The sequence below is a fragment of the Aotus nancymaae genome, unplaced genomic scaffold (assembly GCF_030222135.1).
Source record: "Aotus nancymaae isolate 86718 unplaced genomic scaffold, 86718_ANA_hifiasm-v0.15.2.pri h1tg000025l, whole genome shotgun sequence".
Classification (NCBI taxonomy): domain Eukaryota; kingdom Metazoa; phylum Chordata; class Mammalia; order Primates; family Aotidae; genus Aotus; species Aotus nancymaae.
In genome coordinates, this window is record NW_026988438.1 from 18,642,768 (window position 1) to 18,668,554 (window position 25,787).

Consider the following 25,787-nt stretch of genomic DNA (forward strand, 5'->3'; position numbering starts at 1 on the left):
TATTTAGAGACATGCTATCTACAGTTTCTATTAAAACAAACAAACAGCAAAAAAAGTTCTCAATACCTTCCTTTCTTCCTAAGGTTTAAAATAATCCTTACAGCCAATATAATTACAGCATTTGCTTCCAGTCCACATCCATTTTGTTAGCCCTCTCTAGCCTCAACTTTGCATATCCTTCACCACTAGAAACCACCTCATTTTAACTGAAAAAAAAAATACTGTAAAACAAAAGGAAAGACTCGTAATGATATATGGCTTTAATTCTTAGCAAAGACAAACAGTTCATTACAGATGAGCATAAATTAAATGACTAACAACAAAATCTGTGCTTTACTTGGTGATCCTGGGCTGACCTTTTCCAAAGATTTACTTCTGTTGTGGTCCCTGGGAAGAAATACCTATTGAGGGACAGGATTCTGACTGTAAAGAAATGATTGTAATTCACAGAGCAGATTAAATGTTCACAAACAAGCTATTCATTTCTCCTAAACTTCCCAGAGCAAAACCCCACTAGACTACACTTTCACAACTCCTGCATAAGGATTTCACGAAGAGCTCAGGCTATCTTACTTCCAGTTCCCACTGTACCTACTGCTGACTGTTGGAATTCTCCACCACTAAGCGTGGGCAGTCTGACTCACTCTAGGAACTGAGAATAGGGTCCTCTGCATCATGAAGTTCAAGGCTTCTGAAAAATAAGGAACGTTAGACAGTGTAACCACACCAGTTAAATAAAGACCTAAGGCAACATAATGCTGGGGAAACCTCCCAGCAGACTTTACTGAGGACCTGCTGATTTCAGTTTTCTTTTTATTCTTTTTTTGTTTTTATGAGACAGAGTCTTGTTCTGTTGCCCAGGCTAGAGTACAGTGGCTGGATCACGGCTCACTGCAACTTCTGCTTCCTGGGTTCAATAAATTCTCCTGCCACAGCTTCCCGACAAGCTGGGACTCCGGTTCACACCACCATGCCTGGCTAATTTTTGTGTTTTTAGTAGAGACAGGGTTTTACCATGTTAGCCAGACTGGTTTCAAACTCCTGACCTCAGGTGATCTGCCCACCTCAGCTGGGATTACAGGCATGAGCCACCATGCCCAGCTAGTTTTCATTTTTGCTTCTATTCAATAAAAATGTTTAGTGTAAGGTATTTATATGTGGCTTCTTGACCTTTTAAGTGATCATTGAGAAGTATGAAATGTGAAGGCCTTAATCCCAAATTCTCTCTCTCTCTCCAGCATCCAATTCTTACAATTTTGGGTGCTCAGAGGACAAGCAGAGGGCAGAGCACTCCAGTGTAATACTGTTTACTTGTTTATGGGTCTGTCTCCCGCCACGCAGCAGGAAACTCTATCAAAGGCAAGGACTGTGCCCTTTGCATCTTTTTATCCCCACTGCCTTATTTGGCGCCTGGTACACAGCCAGTAAATACTTGTCAAATAAATCCATGAAGGTAAATTGAAAGCACACCATTAGTGTTAATTGGCAAGACCTTCTGTGGGCAAGTAAATGTGCCCACTAAGCCCGAGTAACCACAGTGTCTTTTGAGGCCCAACATTAAGCCCTTTTTCATTCTTACTGCCAGGCACAGAGCCTAAGAAGGCCTCGGTTTGATTTCCATATTTGGATCATGCTGAGTGCAGACCCCAGTTCTATAAGCCATTTCTTTCTTTCTGAGGCTGTTGGCATCTCTGGAGTTGGGAAGTAACATCTGCTTCAGTGAGCTGATTGCCCAATGAGAAAAAAGAGGTAAAGGCCAGCGTTAGGTGGGGTCTGACTCAGCTTCAAAGGAGGCATATGGCATGTATCTTAATGAGAATTTACATATTCAGGAAAAATACATCTGAAGGGCAAATTAACTGGTTCAAGACAGAACACGTAAATAAAATGTGGCTGATCAGATTGCCCCAAGTTGATGGCACACTGCCTTGTAAAAGCCTTCATATGTATGCTTCCCTTTCAGTTCCCACTGCATCACTCTGGTTGGTGTCCTGGTTCACCTCAAGTCTGGATTACTGTAGTGGCTGCTTCTATGGTCTATCTTTGCTGGATGTCTCTTTGTACCAAATCCTGCTCCACAAACTAGAATGTTAATCTCCCTAAAACCAAGGCTTCATTTGCCTTGGTTTGCTCAGAAAGTTTGGCTCAAAATCAAGGCTTTCATTTGCTAAAAACCAAGGCTTCCCTTCTTTTCCTGGCATTGAAGTATTTCCTTGAGGATCTGGTCTTAATCTGCATTTTTATGCTACCTCACTACAGAGTTCCAGTCCATCTCTCCATCCCACCAGCCTGGCCCATTCATTCACACAGGGTTTTCTGATTCCTTTCCGCTATGTTTATTTGTCCTATTTGGATACAAAGCTCTATTTACATTGCTTCTGCCCACCTATCCAGGTTCAGTTCAAGTCTCATCTACTCCACAAAGGCTTCTGTTGTCATTCTAGTCATCACCAACACTTCCTTCTCTGAACAACTATAGAACTATAGGACACTGGGAGGAAACTCATGTTTATCTATGTTTTAAGTATCTTTTGGTTCAAACATTATTCAGTAGGATAAAAACACGGGTTCTTTAGACATTTCATTGTCAGCTCACAGACTTTTCAATGTGAGGACCTCCTGTGATGCAGAAAACGCATCTCCAGTCTAGTGAGATAAGATAAGTATGGCAGGATGGGGTGCTCTGTGCACTTCATGTCTTTTGACCCTTTTAAAAATAACAGTGTATTAGAGTTATGTCTAGAGGAGTGAGCAGTATCAGCCAGAGAAAGGTTTTAGTTTTCAGAGAATTCCACTCTAAAGCATGAGAAGATCCAAGTGGAAAAAAAATTCGTTGATTTGGATCTGAATGGTAACAGCTTGTGGGGCTGGCTGGTTAGAGTATAAGGCATATTGGCAGAACAAAACTGAATTATCCAAGAAGAAAAGGAGGGAATCCCAGGAAGGAAGGTGTTCCCAGGCATCCATACAAGGCAGAAACATAGAAACACAGCAGAAAGTAGCTTGAGGAGAATAAGAATGTCAACAGAATCTGCCCTACCTTTTGAACTCTATGTGGATTTCTGAGCAGTCATGAGTTAGATTAAGTTATTTCTGGTGATGGACTCATTTTGTATCCATTTTCAGGAGATGCAGAGAACAAGAGCAAGGATGCTTCAGCCTATAAGGGACTAGATCTAGGGGTCCTGCCAGAGAGATTCTCCTGTGGAAATAGGAGGAGATGGTGGTGGTCCTGGTGGTGGTAGAGATGAATATGAAATCAGGGGGAAATCTACCTAATTGGTTCAGGTAGCCAACAGAAAAGAAGACCATTTATCTAATGTCAGCTACATAAATTTTAATAGCAATGCCTAGAATAAAACAGCTTCTAAAGTGCTAGATTTAAACCTAAAGACTGAAATCTGCCACTTATTCCACAAACACTCCTGGCACTTAGAATTTGTAAGGCTTTGTTTTTTAGAACATGTTTTTCAAACATTTTTGGTCACCCGCAGCAAAAAATATCCTATACAGGCTAATGTTTCATGAAAAAAAAGTTTACTGAGGATAAATACAAGGCATTTTTATTTTTTTTCTAATTTCGTCTTGTCTTTCTTATTTAAAAAATGCTGGTCAAGACTTACTAAATTGACTTCATGACCCACTAATTTAAAAAACCATGTTAGAACAAGCAGGCCTGGCTGACCTCTAAGACCAGAAGACAAGCGCTGAGAGAGACCCGCAAACCCTGCTTCTGAGAGACTTCCAGGGGTACTATTAATGGAAGATTGTAAAGGTTTCTTTTAACTTTTAAACTTTATCTTTTATTGCTTTGACCCTGTTGTTGCAGGAAAACTCATTAAGAAACCACACAAGGATGGAATACTTGCTTAGAGACACAGGAGTAGCCTAGAACCTAAGAATCTGTGCTTCCTTCTACAGTTGTCTTTGGAAGAAAAACGGACATTCATGGCAGACCAAAGATCACTCTCTGAAGGTAGGACCATGTTTTTATATCCCCTTCAGCACCCAACATGGTGCCTTGCATGAGGGAAATGCTCGGTAAAATGATTAATTACACATTTTGAGATTCATACATTCTGGAAGAACATCTTTCAACTTTTAAAGGGTATTCCCCCTTTTGATAAACATGTACTCACATTGCTGACTATATAATTCCAGATTCTGACTCAGGACCTTTCACCTATCTATGCTTCCATTTATGATGACCTGCTCTAGAAGATGAATAGAAAAGGAAATGATTATTTGTTTGTTGAAAACTATTAAGCTCCAGGAATGTGGCAAAATGTGTCTCATTTAAATCATGCAGCAATTTTATGAGATAGGCATTATTTTCTCCATTTTAGGTAAAGAAACCAGAGCTGCATGAGGTTAAAAGACTTGATCAAGGCCACAGAGCTAGGACACAGCAGAGCCAGGATTTGAACTGCCACATCTGGATGATTCTGAAGTCTACATTCTTTGCATGCCTTCAGAGTGGGTCTTATGTGGAGGTAAGTCTTTCAGAACTTGCTGGAATGGATACTAATCTGGGTGCAAGTGTTAGCTCTTTCAAAACTCTCTTTGTATTGCTCAGCCTCTTTGGATCTCAGTATTTCACATGATCTGAAATGTGAATCATGCCCTTCTCACAACAGAACCATTGTGAAGATTAAATGAATAATAATTTATATGAATTATAAAGGAAGACCATTTTATAAATGTGAGATGCCATGTAATGCCTTGACTTCCTATAAGGGGTAAGGATAAATGTGGTATCCTACCTGGAAGATGATATATGCTCGATAAGTGTTCATTTTCTTTTCTTCTTCCTTAAGGTGTTGTATGAGAAATCCACATAGGAGGAACCCAGGAAAACCATGCAGGTAAATGCTAGCCTGGAGGACAGAGGAAAAACATGCCAAGTGGAACCCACCAGAAGGACAGCAGCCAGAGCTCAAGAGCCCAGGTTTAAAAGACATATGTTCACTGATGTGCCTTAAAATCTGTAATAAACTAGTATACTCTGGTAGTGAGGAAACATTGAGTGAGGCACCTGGAGAACTGGAAGACTATTTGAGGAGGACAATGATACCTGTTGATCATGTGAGTCAAGACTTTGGAGTCTTGTCTACAGATTACATGAGTGGCCTCCAATGGTGAAGATTTGAATTCAAGGTTGCCAAGCAACAATTTCAGAAGGGGCCTCCTTGCCTCTGGCTCCAGATTCTGTCTTGGGTAGCCTCAGTGGTATGTACTAGCTTGGGGGAGGATTAAGAAAATAGGAGACAGTTTTGTTCCTATTTGAATTAACCCATTTATGGCTAATTCCATAATTCCATTTATGCAATTTTTCTGTGTGTGAAAAATCAGACCTTGGTGATGACCTTGAGCAGTTGGATATAAATAGCTCCCACAAGCTTAGTGTTCCAATAATGGAACACTAGGCATACGTGGATTAAAGTTCATAAATATTTAACTGCTTTCCAGTATCTGTATCAGTAGATATCATCAGCTTCTTCAAATAGACTCCAAGAGCCTCAACTCTTCCTTACTACCAGCATATGATATAGTTTATTACAAATTTTAAAATTAGATTCTCCTGATCACCTGGAAGTCAGAGGAATCAGGGAATGAGGATTTGCTTTTTCAAATCCTCTTTCTTGTCCAGCATTTCTGCTCTGGCTGCTGGATTTTCAAGCTAATCACCTACAAGTTACACTTCTTTTTCCTGTCACTTCATCTCACATGCATTTTATGGGCATCTTACTCTATGCGGCTTTGTCCCCCAATTTATAGGGAATCTCTGCTGGAGGATGTTGCTAAAGAAAATTCCCAGCCCTAGCTCACAAGAAACAGGATAGAAAGAATCTTCAAGTCACTGCCAAGGCCAATTTCAGGATGGATAAAGAGAACATTTTCCCGGTGTCAGTGACTTGGATCTTCTGCCACTGAAAAGGTCATGGGCAAGGCTAGGTAGCTCTCAGGGTTGTGAAAATAAAGCGAACTACTAGAAATAAACATGTTTTATAAATTATGAAATGTTTCACAAATGCAAGGGAGTATTTTTGTCAGAGGCTGGAGGGCCTAAGATTCACCTCTCCTCCTTTCTATGTTCTGATTGATAGAGAATAGGTATAAAGATAGCAGGCCAAAGGGAACCAGTATAGATCTTGCAATGGGTAGAGAAAATACCCACATCCCTGAAAATGCAGAGTCTACTAATGTCTGGATTCGAGGACACAGCTTGGTACTGAGGCCAGCAATGAAATCTTTCTAATACGCTCCTGAATCCAAGCCATAGTATCTCCATTACAGGTTGACTCCATCTGAGAAGCAGGCTCCAAATTCATTTATCCAGTTAGCTGTGGGCCTGGGAGTGGAAAGGAGCTGAAGAGCTATGGTACCCAGACTGCTCACAGCTGCAACCATGACCCATGCACTACATAAGCCCTGGTCAGTCAGCCTACTCTTTCTCCTACTGGGAGGAGGGATATAGATGAGTGAAGAGAGAGGCCCCCAGCAATACCCAAGGGAAGGGAGGGCAGAATGCCAATGGAAATGGGGTCAGCGGGGGTAAATCTCTCTCTCACTATTTCCTGTTTAGGGGGGACTATGATATCATAGTTTAAATTTCCTGTGCAAAGCAAAGAAACTCATAATTATTTTGGGTAAGTGACTTCTCTGTTTCATCCTGTTCTTTCAGTTACCCTCCCTATATTTGGTTCACTCTGAGTAGTTAGGAACTGTGTTGTAAGCAAAAGCCCAAGTTCAGGATCAAGGGTAATAAAGGAGATCAAGAAGCTCCTGATGAATGAGTTAAATGCAAGTGAAGAATGCATTTCAACAAGTTATTTTGGTGAGTTATGCTTTTCTGCTTACAGTAACAAAATATATGTAGAGTTATTTCAAAACCTGATTCTTGAAATTCATGTTAAAAATAATTTTGTTACAGATTTAAGTTTAATAGCTGTAACCCCCTTTTCCTATTGATATGATTGTTTTTGTAATGGATTTTCTCAGAGAGGCAATCATCATATTGTAAAAGCCAGGCTATCATTTTTCACCAAATATCTGCTGAGTATCTGGTGTATGCTACACAACATGAGATATACAGAATTGAATAAGATATGATGCATCCTCTAAAGAGCCAACATGAGAGGCAATGAAAGCAATAATAATATAAAATGAACTAGATGTATGGAGTTATAATCAAACTGGAACTGAATAATTCCTCAGAGTGGGGTGTACATATATACATACATATAGTAATAGTGTGATTATTAGTTTGAGGGGCAGGGATGGGGAGAACTTTGGAAGGACAGAGAAACTCAGGAAGGACTTCAGGGAGGAGGTGGCATTTGAACTGAGTCTTTGAAAGGTGGGTATTATTTAGACAACATAGAGAAAAGATAAGATGTAATAGACAAAGGGAGTAGTGAGAGAAAGACACTGGGTAGCTGGCAGATTAGAAAGAGAGAGTAACTACTGTTGATTAGATTATAGTGCTTGCCAAAGGGAGCAATGAAAAAGAGAAAGCTGAGTAGAGATGAAATAGCAGAGAACTCTTCATGGCACACAAGGGATTTTGAATTCTGCTCTCCACAGTAGTGGGCCTTTATAACAAAGCCATGAGCAAACTTCAGGATGTCCTACCTGTTTGGTATATATGAACCTTGGCTTTGTCTCCCAAAAATTGGAGGTGGAGGGGGAGGTTATCTGGGAGGCTGTTCTAGTTTTCCAGGCAGGAATTGTGTTTGCCTGAGCTAGGACAGTTGCTGTGGAAACTGCAAGGAGAGGAAGAATGGCAAATGTCTTGCTCAGAAAGAACCAATGGTATTTGATATAGTTGATGTCAACCTAGTGACAGCCAGGGCCCACTTGCTTTAACAGAGAGTCCACTCATCTTTGTAATTAGTAATTTTTTTTAAATCAAGAATAAATATAAAATAATTTAGGTAAATACCAGGTGTCTTAAATCAACTGATTTTCAAGCACTGCCCCATTTCAGAGCTCAACAACACCTGAGAAACTTGCCCATGAGCTTTAAACCTGGCTCACCACATCAGCTTGCTGTCCCTTTTTCATTTCTTTCACACATAGAGCTGCCATGTACCATTTCCTTTGCACAAAGGGTTTCATAGCTATAGAATAGTTTGAAAATCATAACTCATCCAAACTTTATAGATGAAGGGACTGGAAGGATGCTATAATTTCTGGACTCCAGGTCAGATCACAAAAGAAATAGATAATAAATCCCCTTTGCAATATGCTTAATTCCCAATTTCTCTTTCAGTGTTGTAACCCTGCTGTGTCATTATTATTCTGTTTTTCATCCTGGCACAATATTAACATCAGAGCTTGATTATAGATTTATCAGTATTCAGATGTGGAAAAATCAATCATTTACGAAAAGAACACCAGAGTTAGATTGGAAAGCTGCAGAGCCACTTTTGTGGAAGAGATTCTTGCCTGGGTATTCTCTGTCTTGTTTTATAATTTCTGTGTAGCACCATTTTATGCAAATAGCTAATATTTTATTAACAACTCACATTATAGAGTTAGATTATTATGGATTTTCTCTTTGTGGCTGGAAAGTTTGTTTTTCTTAATAAAAACAATTACAAGCCACAAATCCTCATGACGGTGGGGGTTGTTGACATAATAAAAAGATAATTTAGAAATCCAAAATTGGATCTGAAGGGTCAAAGTACAAAGATAAATAAAACGTATTATCCTTTTAATAAACTCATACTCCCTGAAGACATCTGAGAAATGCTAATAACAGCACACAAATTATTGCATTTCTAAAGAGGATTGATGGAATGCAGCCTTGGCAAAATTTATTTGCACTCTCTTGTATACCTCACATTTTGTGATGACACTATCATGTGCTTTCTCTCTACTCCTCACATTGTACCAGAGCTTCTGAAACTCTAAGGTGTGCACAGATCACAGATGAGCTCAATGATTACAACAGGTATGCAGATTCTCAATCAGTTTGTCTGAGATGAGCCTGGGATGCAGGCGATGCTGATGGTTCAGAAACTATACTTTGAGTAGCAAGGCTGTACATACTGCTCTTCTCTGACCCTGTGGTGTCTGGCCACTTCACAGGGTCTCCTATATCAATATTGCAAACAATTTTTTCTCAAACAGTGCTCCCTGATATTCTAGGGAATAGTGGGCATTGCTGAAGAGAGAGGGTAAGGTCCAGAAGTAAACTCACACGAGTATAGCTAGGACACTACCACTCTGCTAGAGCAGTTCCATTTTTATGAGTTTTACATATAGGCTGTTGTTTAAAGAAAGAGCTCCAGTGCTTAAAAAGGAAAAAAAAATCTGAAAATGACAGCTCTAGGTTTTTCCGTCTTCTTTTCATCAAGGAAAGCTAATGCTTGCTGAGAACTTACAGTATGTGAGTCCTATGCAAAAGGATTACCCAAAGTTACACATTTGAGAAGACAGGCTAGGATCCCAGAGCTGTCTGATTTTACCTAAAGCCTAGGTTGTTCCACATACACCATTCTTCCTTCCTGTCCTGCTTCTATGCTGTGCCCTTGCCTCAGGGGTCTAATGCTCTACTTTCTCTGTTGAGAGTGAGTAAAATGAGAAACTATTCAGTATTTTCTAGTGGATTCTGTAAAGAGATAGTGGGAATAAAAGGTCAATATACATATATCAATGTATTTCTGTATATAGAAGCAATGAAAATTGAAAACTAAAATTTAAAAATATATACCATTTGTAATAGCTCTAAAAATAAAATAGTTATAAATCTAGCAACTGTAGCTATATATTAATCATAACTAACATGCTATACTTGCTACATGTTCAATTACAAAATGCTAATGAAAGAAATCAAAGAAGATGTAAATAAATGGAGGGACATACAGTGTTCATTGTTCGGAAGACGTAACATAATAAAGGTGCCAGTTCTCCCAAAGTGAGCTATAATTTTAAGCAATACCAATAAAAATCCCAGTAATTTTTTTGTAGATATAAACAAATTGGTGCTAAAATTTATATGGGAGAAAAGAAATTCAAAGAGCTAAAATAATTTTGAAAAAAAGAATAATGTTGGAGCTCTTTCAGTATAAGTAAAATTTTTAGGACTTGCTATAAAGTTACAGTAATCAAGACAGTGGAATGGAATTGGTGAAGAGACGACAAGTGAATCAGAACAAAATATGGTCCATAAATAGATTTATACAAATATGGCCATTTGATCCCTGACAAAGGCAATTGACAAAGACCATTCAACGAAGAAAGAATAGTCTGTTCAGTAAATGGTTTTGGAACAATTTGTCTTTTTATGTAAAAATGTGAATTTGACCTAAATTTCACACTTTATGCAAAGATTAACTCAAAATGGAGCCTAGCTCTAAATATAAAACATGAAACTACAAAACTTCAAGAAGAAAACATAAGAGAAAATCTTTATGACCTGGGGTTAGATGATGAGCTTTTAGAAAAAACACCAAAAATACCATCCATAAAATAAAAATTTGATTAATTAGTCTTCATCAAAATTAAAAGGTTTTGCTCTGTTAAGGACACAATCAAAAGAATGAGAAAATAAGTTGCAGAGTAGGAGGAAATAGTGCAAATCATGTATCTTCCAAAGGTCTCGTATCCAGTATATATAAAGAACTCTCAAAACACAATAAAAATACAACAACATTTAAAAATGGGAAAGGGCTTGGACAGACACTTCACCAAAGAGGATATAAGTATGGCAAATAGGCACATGAAAAGATATTCAACATTATTAACTATTAGGGAAATGCAAATTAAAACCACGATTCAATACTGCTACATACCTACTAGAATAACTAAAATAAAAATGCTCATAATAGCAAGTGCTGACCAAGATAGAGAGAAACTAAAGCTCTCATACATTGCTGGCACGAATGCAAAATGATATAGCTACTTTGGAAAGTGGTTTGGTGGTTTCCTGTAAAGTTAACATATGCTTGCCAGTGATCCTGCTCTCTCAATCCTGAATGTTCATCCTAGAGAAATAAAAATTTACGTTTCCACAAAAAGCTGAATATGAAAGCTCGTAGTAGCTTTACTAGTTAAACCATCTAAATGTTCTGTTGCCCAACAGGTGAATGATTAAACAAATTGTGGTACATCCCTACAATGAAATACTACTCAGCAATAAGAAGGAATAGACTGTTGATACATTCAACAAGTTAGGTGAATCTCAAAGACATTATACTGAGTAAAAGAAGCCATTTCAAAAGGTTATTTATACTATAATCCCATTTACATGACATTCTTGAAAGGACAAAACTATAGTGATGGAGAACAGATCAGTGGTTGCCAGGAGTTGGAAGAGGGGGAAGTTGTGACTCTCACATGACAGCATGGAGTTTTTTTTGGTGTGATGCGTGTGTGCTTTTTATGGTGGTAATTACTTATATCTACATGCTTTGAAATTCACAGAGCTGCATACCAAAAGGAACAAAAGTACAAACCAAACAAACAAGCAAATGATGGTGGAAACTATTTTCAAAAATTTCCTGTTCTGGTAAGGTGGTTTTCAGAGCTCAAACTAGTCCTGCTGAAAATATTTCTTAAAATATAAAAGCATAGTATGTTAAGTATTTTGTTCTTTTGGATTTTTCTATTCTAATTATGCAAGTAAATTGGTGTAGAAAAGCAGATGTGTTGTCATGTGTGATAGTTACCATGGTACAGCATCAAAATTTCATACTGATTGCTATCTCGGCTTTAATGTCGGGATTTTAGCAATGCATGGACCAACTGTGATCTGATACACGGAAAGAAACATCAAAGTGATAACCGGTAACCCCACCACAGGGTATATTATGGCCACGACCATAGACTGTACTGGGTTGTTGACCCAGCTTATTTTTAAAGTCACAATGTTGCAGTAAGGGGTCCTGATCCAGACCCCAAGAGAAGGTTCTTAGATCTTGAACCAGAAAGAATTCAGGGCAAATGCAAAGTGCAAAGTGAAAGAAAGTTTATTAAGAAAGTAAAGATCATGAGGTCAAGAGATCGAGACCATCCTGGTCAACATGGTGAAACCCCGTCTCTACTAAAAATACAAAAAATTAGCTGGGCATGGTGGCGCGTGCCTGTAATCCCAGCTACTCGGGAGGCTGAGGCAGGAGAATTGCCTGAACCCAGGAGGCGGAGGTTGCGGTGAGCCGAGATCGCGCCATTGCACTCCAGCCTGGGTAACAAGAGCGAAACTCCGTCTCAAAAAAAAAAAAAGAAAGAAAGTAAAGAAAAACAATGGCTACTCCATAGACAGAACAGCCCCAAGGGCTTCTGGTTGCCCATTTTTATGATTATTTCTTGGTGATATACTAAACAAGGAGTGGATTATTCATACCTCTCCTCTTCAGACCATATAGAGTAACTTCCTGATGTTGCCATGACATTTATTAACTGTCATGGCGCTGGCGGGAGTGTAGCAGTGAGGATGACCAGAGGTCACTCTTGTCGCCATTTTGGTTTTGGTGGGTTTTGGCCAGCACCTTTACTGCAAGCTGTTTTATTAGCAAGGTCTTTATTGCCTGTATTTTTTGCTGACCTCCTGTCTCATCCTGTGATTTAGAATTCCTTACAGTCTGGGAATGCAGCTCCGTAGGTTTCAGCCTCATTTTACCCAGCTCCTGTATAAGATAAAGTTGCTCTGGATCACATGCCTGACAGCAACTCTTGACTAGAGAAATCTGCAAAGGAGATCTCTAATATGGTCCATGAACTAGGGATTACAGTCATTAAAAACAGTAACATTTTTATTTTCAAATTTAAGAAGAAACAAACAATTATCACCTGAAATCCAAATATAGTTTCATGGCAGGAAGAAACATACCATTTAGCTACATTGCATATACAATTAACTATGTATAAACATCATTTAAACCATCTCCATCATCACAGCATTCCTGGGTGTATAACAGTAGCAGGAAGGATAGAAGCTCTTCCACACAAAAAAAGCAGGGAGAAACTTTGCCAGTTCACTCAATGTTATATATACTTTAATTAGCAAATGCATGCATATCTAAGATTGTTAGGTCCTGGATGAATTGGTTCTTTCTATCATTATGAATTGGACTTCCTTATCTCTGGTAATACTCTTTGTCTTGAAGTCAATTTTGTCTGATATTAATTTGGTTTTATTGGCTTTCTTATATTTAGTTCATTCATGGTATGTAGTTTTCTCACCTTTAAGTTTCAACTTCTGTCTTTATGCTTAAAGTATCTCTCCTGTAAATAGCATATAGTTGGGTTTTAGTTGTTATTGTTGTTTTTCTCCAGTCTGACAATCTCTGCCTATTAATTGGAATGGTTACTTCCTTCACATTTCATCTAATTATTGATATGACTGGGTTTAAGTCTATCACCTTTCTGTTTGTTTTTTATTTGTCCTCTCTGTTCTTTTGTCTTTCTTGTGTGTGTGTGAATCAAATAATTTTGAGTATTCGTTCTCTTTTCTTTGTTGGCTTCTTATCTATACCTATTAATATCTTTTCCTAGGAATTAATATTAACCTATCACAGTCTATGTTGAATTAATATTGTACTACTTCATGGATAATGTAAGTACCTGGCAACACAGTACAGTTCTGTTTATACCTGGACCCTTTGTTTGTGCTATTGTTGTCACATACTTTACTACTGCTTGTGTTATAACCCCCCTCCGTAACATATTGTTTGTTTTAACTAACAAACTTAGAAAAAACAGCATTTTATAATTACCCACATATTTACAATTTCCAGTGCTCCTCCTTCTTTCCCATAGGTCTGAATTTCCAATTGATATCATTTCCCCTTTGAAGAACTTATAGCATTTTTAGATTTAAACTTTTTTAAAATGTAAAATCCTTAGCATTTTTTTTTTTTAGTCAATTCTGCTGGTGCAAATATTCTCAGCTTTTATCTGCTTGAGAATGTTTTTATTTCACTTTAACATTTACAAATACTTTACTAGATATAACATTCTAAATGATGAGTTTTTTTTGTTTGTTTTATGAGACAGTCTCGCTCTGTCACCCTGGCTGGAGTCCAGTGGTACGATACCAGCTCACTACATCCTCTGCCTCTGAGATTCAAGAGATTCTCTTGCCTCAGCCTCCCGAGTAGCTGGGACTACAGGAATGTGCCACCACGCCTGGCTAATTTTTTTTTGTATATTTAGTAGATATAGGGTTTCGCCATGTTGACCAGGCTGGTCTCAAACTCCTGACCTCAAGTGATCCTCCCTCCTTGGCCTCCCAAAGTGCTGGGATTATGGGAGTGAGCCACTGAGTCTGGTCTAGATGATGAGCTTTTAAAAGCTGTCATTACATTGTCTTCTGGCTTTCATTGCTTTTGATGTCAACAGTTATTCTAATTATTGTTGCTTTATTGTTGCTGTTTTTAATGTGTCTTTCTTCTCTGACTGTGTTGATTCTTTTTTCTTTGCCATTGGTTTTCAGTAGTTTGTCTATGATGTCTAATATTATTGCATTGTAGAAAGAAAATGTGGTTGTGTTCTTGATTCTTTAGGATTTCTTGGGACTTCTTTTGTGGTCTGATATGTGGTTAGTTTTTTTGATGTTGCTTGAAAGTAATGTAAATTATCTATTTCAGGAATACATGTTCCCATATAGGTCTCCTTTAATCCGGCTTGTTAATTATGTTGTTTAAAATGTCTATATTCTTATCAATATTTGATCAGGTTCTGAAAGAGGTATGCAAAATATCTTCTATTAAGGTAGATTTCTCCAATTTATTTGATAAGCTAGGAGTCTGTTTTATTAGGAACATACAGACTCAGCATTGCTATTGATTTCCTGTGAATTACTCTTTAGTCATTGAATCATGATCTTCTTTATTCCAGATTAAGCTTTTATGTCTTAATATTGCTTTTCTGGCAATGTCAGTCTTTACCTATTTTGTCTTTTTCCATAACTTTCAACCATTAAGCATTATCATGTTTTAGATATTTCTCTTAAAAACTGCACACAGATGAATTTTATTTTCTAAAAACAGTCTGAAGGCCTCCATCTTTGAACACACTAGTTTAACCTGTTTACATTTACTGAGATTACTGATGTATCTACACATTTTCTACTATATATTTTTTTCTGTTTATTATGCCTTTTCTTAGCTTATTTTTTCTCTTTCCTGCTCTTTATTAGAACAAGCTAGTGTTCTTTATTTTTAAAAAACTTTTAGGTTCAGGGGTACACGTGTAGGTTTGTTATATAGGTCAACTCATGTCACCAGGATTTATTGTACAGATTATTTCATCATCCAGGTACTAAGCCTAGTACCTAATAGTTATTTTTTCTGATCCCCTCCCTCCCCCCACACTGTCCCCGACAGGCCTCAGTGTGTGTTGCTCCCACCAATGTGTCCATGTGTTTTATCATTCAGCTCCACTTATAAGTGAGAACATGCAGTGTTTGGTTTTCTGTTTCTGCATTAGTTTGCTAAGGATAATGACCTCCAGCTCCATCCATGTTCCTGCAAAGGACAACATGAACTTGTTCTCTTTTATGACTGCACAATATTCCACAGTGTATTTGTGCCACATTTTCTTTATCCAATCTGCCATTGATGGGCACAAGGGTGATTCCATGTCTTTGCTATTGTGAATGGTGCTACAGTGAACGTGTGTGTACATGTGTCCTTATGATAGAACAATTTATATTCCTTTGGGATTTTACTCAGTAATGGGATTTCTGGGTTCAGCTCTTTTAGGATTCAGCATACAGCTTTCCACAATGGTTGAACTAATTTCCCTCCCACCAACAGCATATAAGTGTTCTTTTTTCTCTACAACCTTGCCAGCATCTGTTATTTTTTGACTTTTTAATGATAGCCATTCTGACTGGTGTGAGATTACAGTATCTCATTATGGTTTTGATTTGCATTTCTCTACCAGTCAGTAATACTCAGCTTTTTTTCTTCATATGCTTCTTGGCCACATGTATGTCTTCTTTTGAAAAGTGTCTGTTCATGTCCTTTGCCCACTTTTTAATGGAGTTGTTTGCATTTTTTTTCTTGCAAATGTATTTAAGTTCCTTATAGATACTGGATATTAGACCTTCATCAGATGCATAGTTTGCAAATATTTTCTCCCATTCTGTAGGTTGTCTGTTTACTCTGTTGATATGTTCTTTTTCAGTGCAGTAGAGCAATCTAGTGTTCTTTAATCTTTTTTTCTCATGTAAAACAAACCCTACATTTCCCCCTATTCTTTGATTTCACTCTTAAATTTTGGAAAGCATACTTGCTTAAAGTCTAAAGTAAACCTAAGTCTATTTTCCTCCTAAATAATAAAATGAACTTGGACTTTGTAATTGCAGTCTCTCCTCATCCCTTTGTTCCTACTGTTGTCATCTAGCATTTTAGTTACTTGTTATTTAAACAACCCCTTGGGCCGGGCGCGGTGGCTCACGCCTGTAATCCCAGCACTTTGGGAGGCTGAGGCGGGTGGATCACGAGGTCAAGAGATCGAGATCATCCTGGTCAACATGGTGAAACCCCGTCTCTACTAAAAATACAAAAAATTAGCTGGGCATGGTGGCGAGTGCCTGTAATCCCAGCTACTCAGGAGGCTGAGGCAGGAGAATTGCCTGAACCCAGGAGGCGGAGGTTGCGGTGAACCAAGATTGCGCCATTGCACTCCAGCCTGGGTAACAAGAGCGAAACTCTGTCTCAAAAATAAATAAATAAATAAATAAATAAACCCCTTAACTGATCTTCTTTAAAACAAACAAACGAACAGTGCTTCTTAGAGTTACAAACATGTTTACAAATCTCTTTGTTCACCATCATTCCTTCTTGCACCCCACTTTGTATTTTGGGATTAAATTTCCTATTTCCTCAAGTATTTGAGTTCTTTTGGTGAGGGCCTCAAGTTGATAAATTCTCTCAACCTTTGTTTCTTTGAAAATGCCTCTTTATTTCACCCCACCTTAGAACAGTAATCTAGCATGCTATATTATTCTAAGTTAATACCTATTTTCCCTAAGCATTTTGACAATATTTTGTCATCTCATGACATCTGTCGTTGATAATATAAAGTCTGCTCTCAGTTTAACTTGCAGTTTTCTACATGGACAATGCCAAATTATTTCATAAAATTTTTATATTCTTTTATTCCACACATTCCTAAGCAGTGCTTCTTAACCTTTTTTTTTAAAGAAGGAGTTTTGCAGAGTCCTGTGAGAATCTGATAGCCAAAGCCACCTGCACATCTCCATCCATACAAAATCAGGAGGTTCAGAGATCACTTGAAGTCTATCTTTGAATCCTCTTAAGAACTTCTGACGAGAATTGCTCTAAAACAAAAAAAAGTATTCAAAAAATATATTTGCTAAATTAATTAATTAATGGACATGAGTCTGGATGGAGATCTAGATGGGTGAAGATATGAATCCTGGATAATCATAATTTCAGACATCTTAACCGTTAGTCCTGTTAACATTACTGACATGGATTATTTCTTAGTTTATTACTGCAGATGTTATAATTTGAATACAAAAATGAAACTAATATCACTTCTTAGAGATACATTTATACTTTAAGGTGACAATTTGACTATTAATAAAAATACCACACTGAAAGGATAACCAATGTTTACTTTTTAAAGTTTGCAGGGCATTTCCATATATATTCTTTTAATTCATTTAATTATCAAGTAAACCTAGGGCGTTAAGTATTTTTGCCTTCATTTTTTGCAACTCAGGAAGCCAAAGCTGTTGAGAAAATTTTAATGATTTTCTTAAAGTTGTACAACCAGCTAGCTGTTTCATTTTCTTCTCTCTAGTTTCTCTTTGTCTGCTCTTATATTCTCCATTCCCCCGCGCCTTAGTTAGTTTGGACTTCTTCTATAACAAAGTACCATAGGCTGGGTGGCTTTTAAGCAATAGAAATTTATTTCGCACAGTCTGGAGGCTGGAAGTCTAAGCTCAGAGTGCTAGTAAGGTGGAGTTCTGGTGAGGGCCTATTTCCCGATCTGTAGATTACTGTCTCCTTACTGTGTCCTCATGCAGTAGAGGATACAGAGAGCTCTTTGGGGTCTCTTTTATAAGGGCACTAATCCCATTCATGAGGACTCCACCCTCATGACCCAATTACCTATCAAAGGCCTTACCTCCTTATACCATCACATGGTGGGTTTAGGATTTCAATGTTTGAATTTTGGGAGACACAAACATTTAGTCTATAGTACCTTTGCCTCAGAGCTGCTAGACACCAGTAAGAGTGTATAAGAGTTTGTATGCCCCAGCAAGGGCAGCCATATATTAAGAAGCAGGGCATCCCCAAGGCTCTGAGTGCTACCTCAGACCTGGAAAGCCTTGAGCATGCTCCACTTGGGCTAAATAAGAAAGAGAGAATCCACCTGGGGTGATTCTCTGGGATGCATGCTGTGAGTGCATGTATCAGAACTGCAGAGGAACACAGAGTGTGCAATAAACATCCAAGGAGGCTTCTCCTACCCACTAAATGATCTTTAATTGTGACTTCTCCCTTCATCAAGCTGCTGTCTCTCATCCTTTTCTTTATTTACTAGGCCATATTGTTGGGGTCATTCCCATTAGACTTACTGTCTACCCTTCTTACTCTGCACTGCTCTTTAGAATTTAGCATTTATCATTTAGAATTCTTCAAAACATTCATCCCAACTTTCCCCTAATGGTGGTAGGTGTGCAAGTTGGTACAACTGTAACCGGGTCGCAGGACCAGCCGGCACTCAGCTCCCTCCCTGATTTGATGTGCCCAAGGTTCTTGGCCTCCCTTTGCCCCAGGAATGGGGAAGGGGCCCTGGAGTGGTGAGCTTACAGTTCACATAAATATCGAACCCAAAGAGTTTAGCAGAAAGCGATTTATTAGGGGTGGGGGTGGGGGGGGGGAGAGAGGGAGAGAGAGCCAGAGAGCTCCCAGGCTGACGTGGGAGGGGAATCTGAAGGGGATATCAGCACAGGTAGAGAGGAAAAAACAGCTCCCACATTGTTGTGGGAAGGGATCCCAGAGAGGGAAATCACACAGGTAAGGGGCAGTGGTGGGAAGGGATCCCAGAGAGGGAAATCACACAGGTGAGGGGCAGTGGTGGGAAGGGATCCCAGAGAGGGAAATCACACAGGTGAGGGGCAGTGGTGGGAAGGGATCCCAGAGAGGGAAATCACACAGGTGAGGGGCAGTGGTGGGAAGGGATCCCAGAGAGGGAAATCACACAGGTGAGGGGCAGTGGTGGGAAGGGATCCCAGAGAGGGAAATCACACAGGTGAGGGGCAGTGGTGGGAAGGGATCCCAGAGAGGGAAATCACACAGGTGAGGGGCAGTGGTGGGAAGGGATCCCAGAGAGGGAAATCACACAGGTGAGGGGCAGTGGTGGGAAGGGATCCCAGAGAGGGAAATCACACAGGTGAGGGGCAGTGGTGGGAAGGGATCCCAGAGAGGGAAATCACACAGGTGAGGGGCAGTGGTGTTTTAACTTTTAAGTTATTTCCACCCATTTATGTTTTTGTTCAATGAGAGGAGTTCTTTCAAACTTCCTCTGGAGTGATTGATCTTCAACTCTGATGCTGGCTTGGCTAACTGGCCCAGAACAGAGGCCCTTCCTCCCAGAGCTTTTTGCGGGCTTTTTTAAACAAAGGAGAACACCTGAAATTTTACCTAGCCCACGCGGGAAAGTTAGACGAATAACTCTAGGTTCCCGAATGGGGAGGTGGATGGAGGCATGGCGCTGGGAAGTTCTTGCCTTTGAAAACACGCCCCTTGTGGACCCAGGAAGACAGGTTTTTTCCTTTAACACAGTCCCTCACAACCTTTCAGGAAAAGTGTTTGGTAGTATCTAATACAGCTGAAGATACGAGCACCCCATAACACAGCAATCCCACTCCTAGGTAGAGACCCGAGTGAAATGTGCTCATGTGTTCACCAAGAGAACAGCAACACAACATTATTCACAGCAGTTTTATTCATAATATCACCAAACTGGAAACTATCCACCATCAATATTAAATGATAGATAAATTGGGGTAGTATATTTACACAGTGGGACGCTGTGCAACGAGAACAAAAAAATTACAGTATAGATGAATCTTACAAACACGGTGAACAAAATCAGCTAGACAAAAGAGCACACACTGTATGATTTTATTAAAATTTAGCACAAAACTAATAAAATTAGTCTCTGCTGTTAGATGTTAGGACAGTAACTACCCTTGGAGGGAACAGAAACTAAGAGGCAGGATAAGGGAGGCTTCTGGGGTCCTGGCAATATTCTGCTTTTGCTCTGGGTGTTGGTTAACTGAGGATGCTCAGTCTGTGGACTGTGTGATGATGAGATATTTACTTCTTTATATGCCTAATATACACCTAACAGGGAAAATATTTATCTCTGCTCAAACTTAATTTAAATATACCTATTTAAGACTTACGTATACCACACAAATGTACATAAGATTTGAAGGCCCTTATCCATTCCCTCAAAAAAAAAAAAAAAAAAAAAAAAAATCAAAGTAAGTCGCTATTGTTATCTACCAGCTGGGGCAGGAGCTGTGCCTTTAACCTGTTCATTTCATGAGATGTTATGTTAGTGCCCTCCCACCAAACCACACCAAGATCAGTAAAGGGATTATGTAAATACAATAGGCAGCCCTGATGAAACAGCAATTATATATCTTAGCAGCTGTGTGCTTCTGTTCATGTAAGATAATTAGCCAGAAAATTGTTTGCATAATTATTTTATGAAGCATTTGGTGATTTAACCATTTAACTCTGAAGGCTTATCCAAAAGTCATTAAACCGTTTAAAGAGGTAGAGATCACAGTTGGTGCTATTTCAGCAAACTTAACAAAACCCAAATGACTTCAGAATTCCATGGATCTCTTCTGTGTAACCAATCATTGCAGCTGGCAGATCTGTGCTGGCTTTTGCTTTTTAAATTTTTATTATTTTCTCTCTAAAGGACATGTGTGTCAACTCTTTTAAAATGATATACAACCAAAATGAGTTCTTGGGCCTGCCACTATTCTTTCTGATTAGATGAAAGTACACATGAATCACTGCCTTGGTTATTAAATCCATGTGCTTCATTCCTTATTTGTGAATAGGAGGCATTAAGAAAGAGAAATCAAGAGAGGTTACAAAGGCACAGGCAAAAGCAAAGAAGGGAAAATTGACCTTGGAGATTTGTTTGAAAAGTACTTCTGGCCCACCAAAAGTATAGCCAACTTTGTAATATTTTGGTAGCTTTTCTGCACATTGCTAATGTCATCTTAGCAATATAGTTGATGACACAAAGCTTCAGTAGGGAATATTTTGCATTCTTTTTTCTTTTTGACTTAGAGGAAAAACTCAATTCTTTATATCTGGCAAGATACTGAGATAAGTAATTGATGGAAGCACATTGACTGGTTATAGCATTGGGCTTGGGGTCTAAATACTTGTATTTAGCTCCCTCTCATAATGTATAACCTCTCAAAGGCTCACTCCTTGCTTCTCAAATGGAAACACTGGCAGCAATTAGCATGGTACTTAGAATTCAGATTAGAATCAGATTGCATATGCTCACATCTCAGCTCTGCTCTTACTAGCTCTATGACCTTCAGCTTGTTGTCACTTAACGTCTTTGCACCTCTAGTTAATTTTAACAATACCTGTCTCATCTAGTGGTTGAGGATTCATCTTGTCCAGTTGTGCTACAATAACAAAATACCTGAGACTGAATAATTTGTAGACAACAGAGGTTTATTTCTTACAGTTCTGGAGGCTGAGAAGTCTAAGATCAAGGTGCCAGCATTGGATGTCTGGTGAGGACCTTCTTGCTGCATCCCTACACAGCAGAAGAGATGGAAGGAGCGGACGGGCCCCTTCAAACATTTTTTTCTTTTTTTTTTAAATTTTACTTTAAGTTCTGAGATACATGTGCAGAATGTACAGGTTTGTTACATAGGTATACATGTGCCATGGTAGTCAAATCCTTTTATGAGGGACTAATTCCATCCATGAGGGCTTTGTCTTGTGACTTAATCACCTCCCAGAGCCCCACTTCTTTATACTATGCCACTGGCAATTCAGTTTCAACATATGAAATCTGAGGGACACATTCAGACCATAACAGGATTAGATGAATTATGGGAACACATATGAGAGCTCTAAGAGCTGAGTAAGCACTTTATAAATGATTTCTATTGTTATTTTTACATCTGTTGTTTGGGAGAATAAAATAACATTGTCTATGTGAAGTGAAAAGTGCGACTTAAACTGTAAATTCTAGAAAAGATGATTTCCGTAATTCCGTAATTTGCCTAAGGATGACCCATTTATGATTCCCTAAGGAAAAAGTCAGAAGTTTAAAATTAAATATACTAAGCACAAGTTCAAATTAGTGCGTCTTAGGGAAGAAAACTCAACTGCATAGCTGCCATCAATTAATTAAATCTCACAAGAGCCCAGTGCAGGCACAGCTCAGCTGGAAGATAGCAACTGAATAGTTAAATCCAGGAAGGGAACAAAAGATGGCCAACTATTGTTCAAGAAACAGAGGGTCTGCCATTTTTAAAATTACCCCTTGGGAGCCACTGCTAATGGGTATGGGCTTCTTTTTAGAGTGATGAAAGTGTTCTAAAATTGACTGTGGTGATGATTGCACAACTCTGTGAATATACTAATTCCATCAAATTGTACACTTCAAATGAATGAGTAGTATGGTATGTGAACTATATCTCAATAAAGCCATTTTTTTTTAAATCCTACTCCTTGAACTTCAATTCATATCACAGGCTTCTTTTTTAAGAAACACATGAAAAGAGAATGCATTTGGCTTTTTCCAGAGTGGCGAGGCTGCCGGCGCCCAGGCTGAGCTCAGCAGCTCCCACTCTGGACTTTTTTTTTTTTTAATTGTACTTTAGGTTCTGGGGTACATGTGCAGATCATGCAGGATTGTTGCATAGGTACACACATGGCAACGTGGTTTGCTGCCTCCATCCCCGCACCCCTGCCCCGCTCCCCCCCGCCCATCACCTACATCCTTCTAAGTGATGATGGCAGGTACTGCAGAACCTGGCAGCCTAAAATCCCCACCGGACCATGAGCAGACAGAAAAGAATGTCAATTGCTTCCTTTTTTCTTTTTTTCTCATTTGTTTGTAAATGAGAGCAGGGTTTGAAAGGAAAAGGCTGACCCCAAGGGTGTGTGTCCTGCTCATTATGTCAGGTGGCAGTCAGAGGGAAAGAGCAGGGGTCAGCACGCCGGGGACTGTGGTGGTGGGAAGCCTCCCAAATGGGGCAGGAGTTCCTCCTGGGGAGAGGTATCTGTCTGTCGTGTTTTGGTACAACCTCTCCCAAGCTGTTTGCATTTCCACTGGATCTTTTGAAGAATAAAGAGACTGAGAGCTTGTGTGGTAGCAGGGGGTCCTTCCAATACCCACTCTAGTCTCCCATTCAGATGCGGCTCAGAGCTTTCACCGCCAGAGGTGAAAGTTAGTGACTTCCAATGTAAACAATGAGAAGCCATTATAAAGAGATCCACAGACATGGAAAAAACAAAAGCACTGCCGATAAAGCCCCCTGAACAAAGCACCAGACTCCATTGTCAGGGCATAAGACTGGATTCTCTGGAGGCTGCCAGGGGCCACTTTGCCCCAACTTCCAGATTGGAGAACTATTTGAAAGGTTTCTTTTTCAGTGGGAGTGGAAGAAATCTTTAAAGACATAGTGAGCTTCTAAGACATCCAGAAAGAGCAAGCCTGGTCTCAGGGTATCTAGGGCTCTATCGGGGGGTTGCCTTGTGTGCCACAAAGTGCACACTTCTTATATGTGGCTTTCCAGGGAGATGAGCTTTAATTAATAGTATATCTTTGTTGTGTTTAGCCAAACATTACAGAAGGGTCAAATTCTAAAATATTTTAAAAGATAAAACTAGTAGGTACAAGTTTGAGGAGAAACACAATATTTACATGGTCCCAAAAGTATCTCCTCCAATATTTTTATTAATTGCAAAGAAAACAATAACATCAAGAATAGGAAAGGCTAGGCTGGATGCCATGGCTCATGCCTATAATCTCAACACTTTGGGAGGCTGAGGTGGGAGGATCACTTGAGGCTAGGAGTTTGAGACCAGCCTGGGCAACATAGGAAGACTCCATCTCTATGAAAAATACAAAATTACCCAGGTGTGGTGGCACACGCCTGTAGTCCCAGCTACTTGGGGATGCTGAGGCAGGAGGATTGCTTGAGGCCAGGAATTCAGGACTGCAGTGAACTATGATTATGCCAATGCACTCCAGCCTGTGTGACAGAGGAAGACCGCATTGGAAAAAAAAAAAAGATTTAATATGACAAGTTGACATCAAGTATGATAATACACTGAGAAAGAGCCAACATATCTTCTGTGATATTCCTGCCAAATATGTGTAACCTGAAAACAGTTATGAAGAAGCATTAGGCAAACCCAAATTAAGGGACATTCTATAAAACAGCTGGTTTATATTCTTCAAACATGTTAAGGTTCTAAAGGACAAAAGGAAAAAAAATAGAGTTCAAGATTAAAAGAGACTAAAGAGACCCAAGGCAATGCCTGATTCTAGATTGGATCTTTGATGCTTTTGCCATAAAGTCTATTGCTGGGACAGTGGTGGTTTGAATAAGGTCTAAAGATTAGGTAACAGTGTAGCAGTGTTAACTCTCCCTAATTGTAATAATTGTACTGTGTTTGTGTAAAAAAAAAAGCACCCTTGTTTTTTAGGACATATACCCTGAAGTATTTAGGTAAAGAAATATCATACCTGCACCCTGCTCTCAAATGGTTAGACAATAATAATGATAATTATATGTAATTAGGGAGAGAGAATGGGAAAGCCAAAGTGCTAACCTATTAACATTTGAAGTATTTGAGTGAAGGATGCATAAGATTCTTTGTACTATTATCGCAACTCCTTGCAAGTCTGAAATATTTCAAAATAAAATCATATTTTAAAAACATTACATTTTCCAGGAGAAAAAAAGTAAAATAAATTCTACATGGCTTCTGGAGTCTTTACAGACAAAAATCAGTTTTGTCTGTAAAGACTCCAGAAGGCAGATGCAGATTTGGATAAAGCACCCCTTCTGGACGTTCCACATGCTGCACTGGATCTCTGTTGGAGCTTTGGAATTCCAGAGAAGTCTCTTCCACATGGCTGCTCTGTGGGTTGCCAAACTCATCCTTCCCCAAAGGGAGCTTATCTGTTTAATGGTTAAGAGAATGTGAAACACTCCCTTGACACTCAACATTTGGAAATAATACCTAATGTGATAAAGAGTCTGGGGACCCTGCCTAAGGAAATTATTTCCCATCCTCCTGTGCAAGGCATTGAAGGACTATTGTTTGCATTATTAAGATAATGAGATGCAGATGAGAACAATGCTATATATAGACCCTTGAAATGTTTTCTGACTGGATTTTAGCTACCTCTGTCCTCTTCTTGTCTAATTTTCTCTTTACCTGTTTTATCTTTATGAGTTCATCAGCTGCTATCGTCAGGACACTGTAGGAAGAGCCATAAGGACTTTGTCATTGTCATTTGCTAAATGCTTTTAGGAACTTTAACATATCATTCTGCCCCCGCCCCCACTCCCTACCCTCCTGCCCCAGCTCATATTTCTAACTGGTGAAAATGGAAGGGAAGGAAAGAGAAAAGCATTAACAAGTGATTCACATTAATATCTCATTTAATCTTTACACAATCTTGGAAGGCAGGTGGCAATATTTACTGACAGATGGAACTGAAATTACGAGAGGTTAAAAAGTGGCCAATGCCATACAAACCACACGGAGCAG

At 39.1% G+C, this 25,787-nt stretch overlaps 1 long non-coding RNA gene across 4 annotated transcripts in view; it reads left to right on the forward strand.

Moving 5' to 3' along the window:
• Positions 1–4,361: 4,361 nt before the first annotated feature.
• The window catches only part of LOC105716231 (uncharacterized), a 52,867-nt gene continuing 31,441 nt past the window's right edge, over positions 4,362–25,787 (forward strand). For 2 of the 4 annotated variants that reach the window (XR_010344058.1, XR_010344060.1), the window contains exons 1-2: positions 5,216–6,838; positions 11,434–11,518. This is a non-coding gene — a long non-coding RNA (uncharacterized LOC105716231). Of the gene's footprint in view, positions 4,494–4,817; positions 4,866–5,215; positions 6,839–11,433; positions 11,519–21,729; positions 22,447–25,787 lie in introns of those variants that run through there. The other 2 variants (XR_001107235.3, XR_010344059.1) reach the window with 2 other exon arrangements.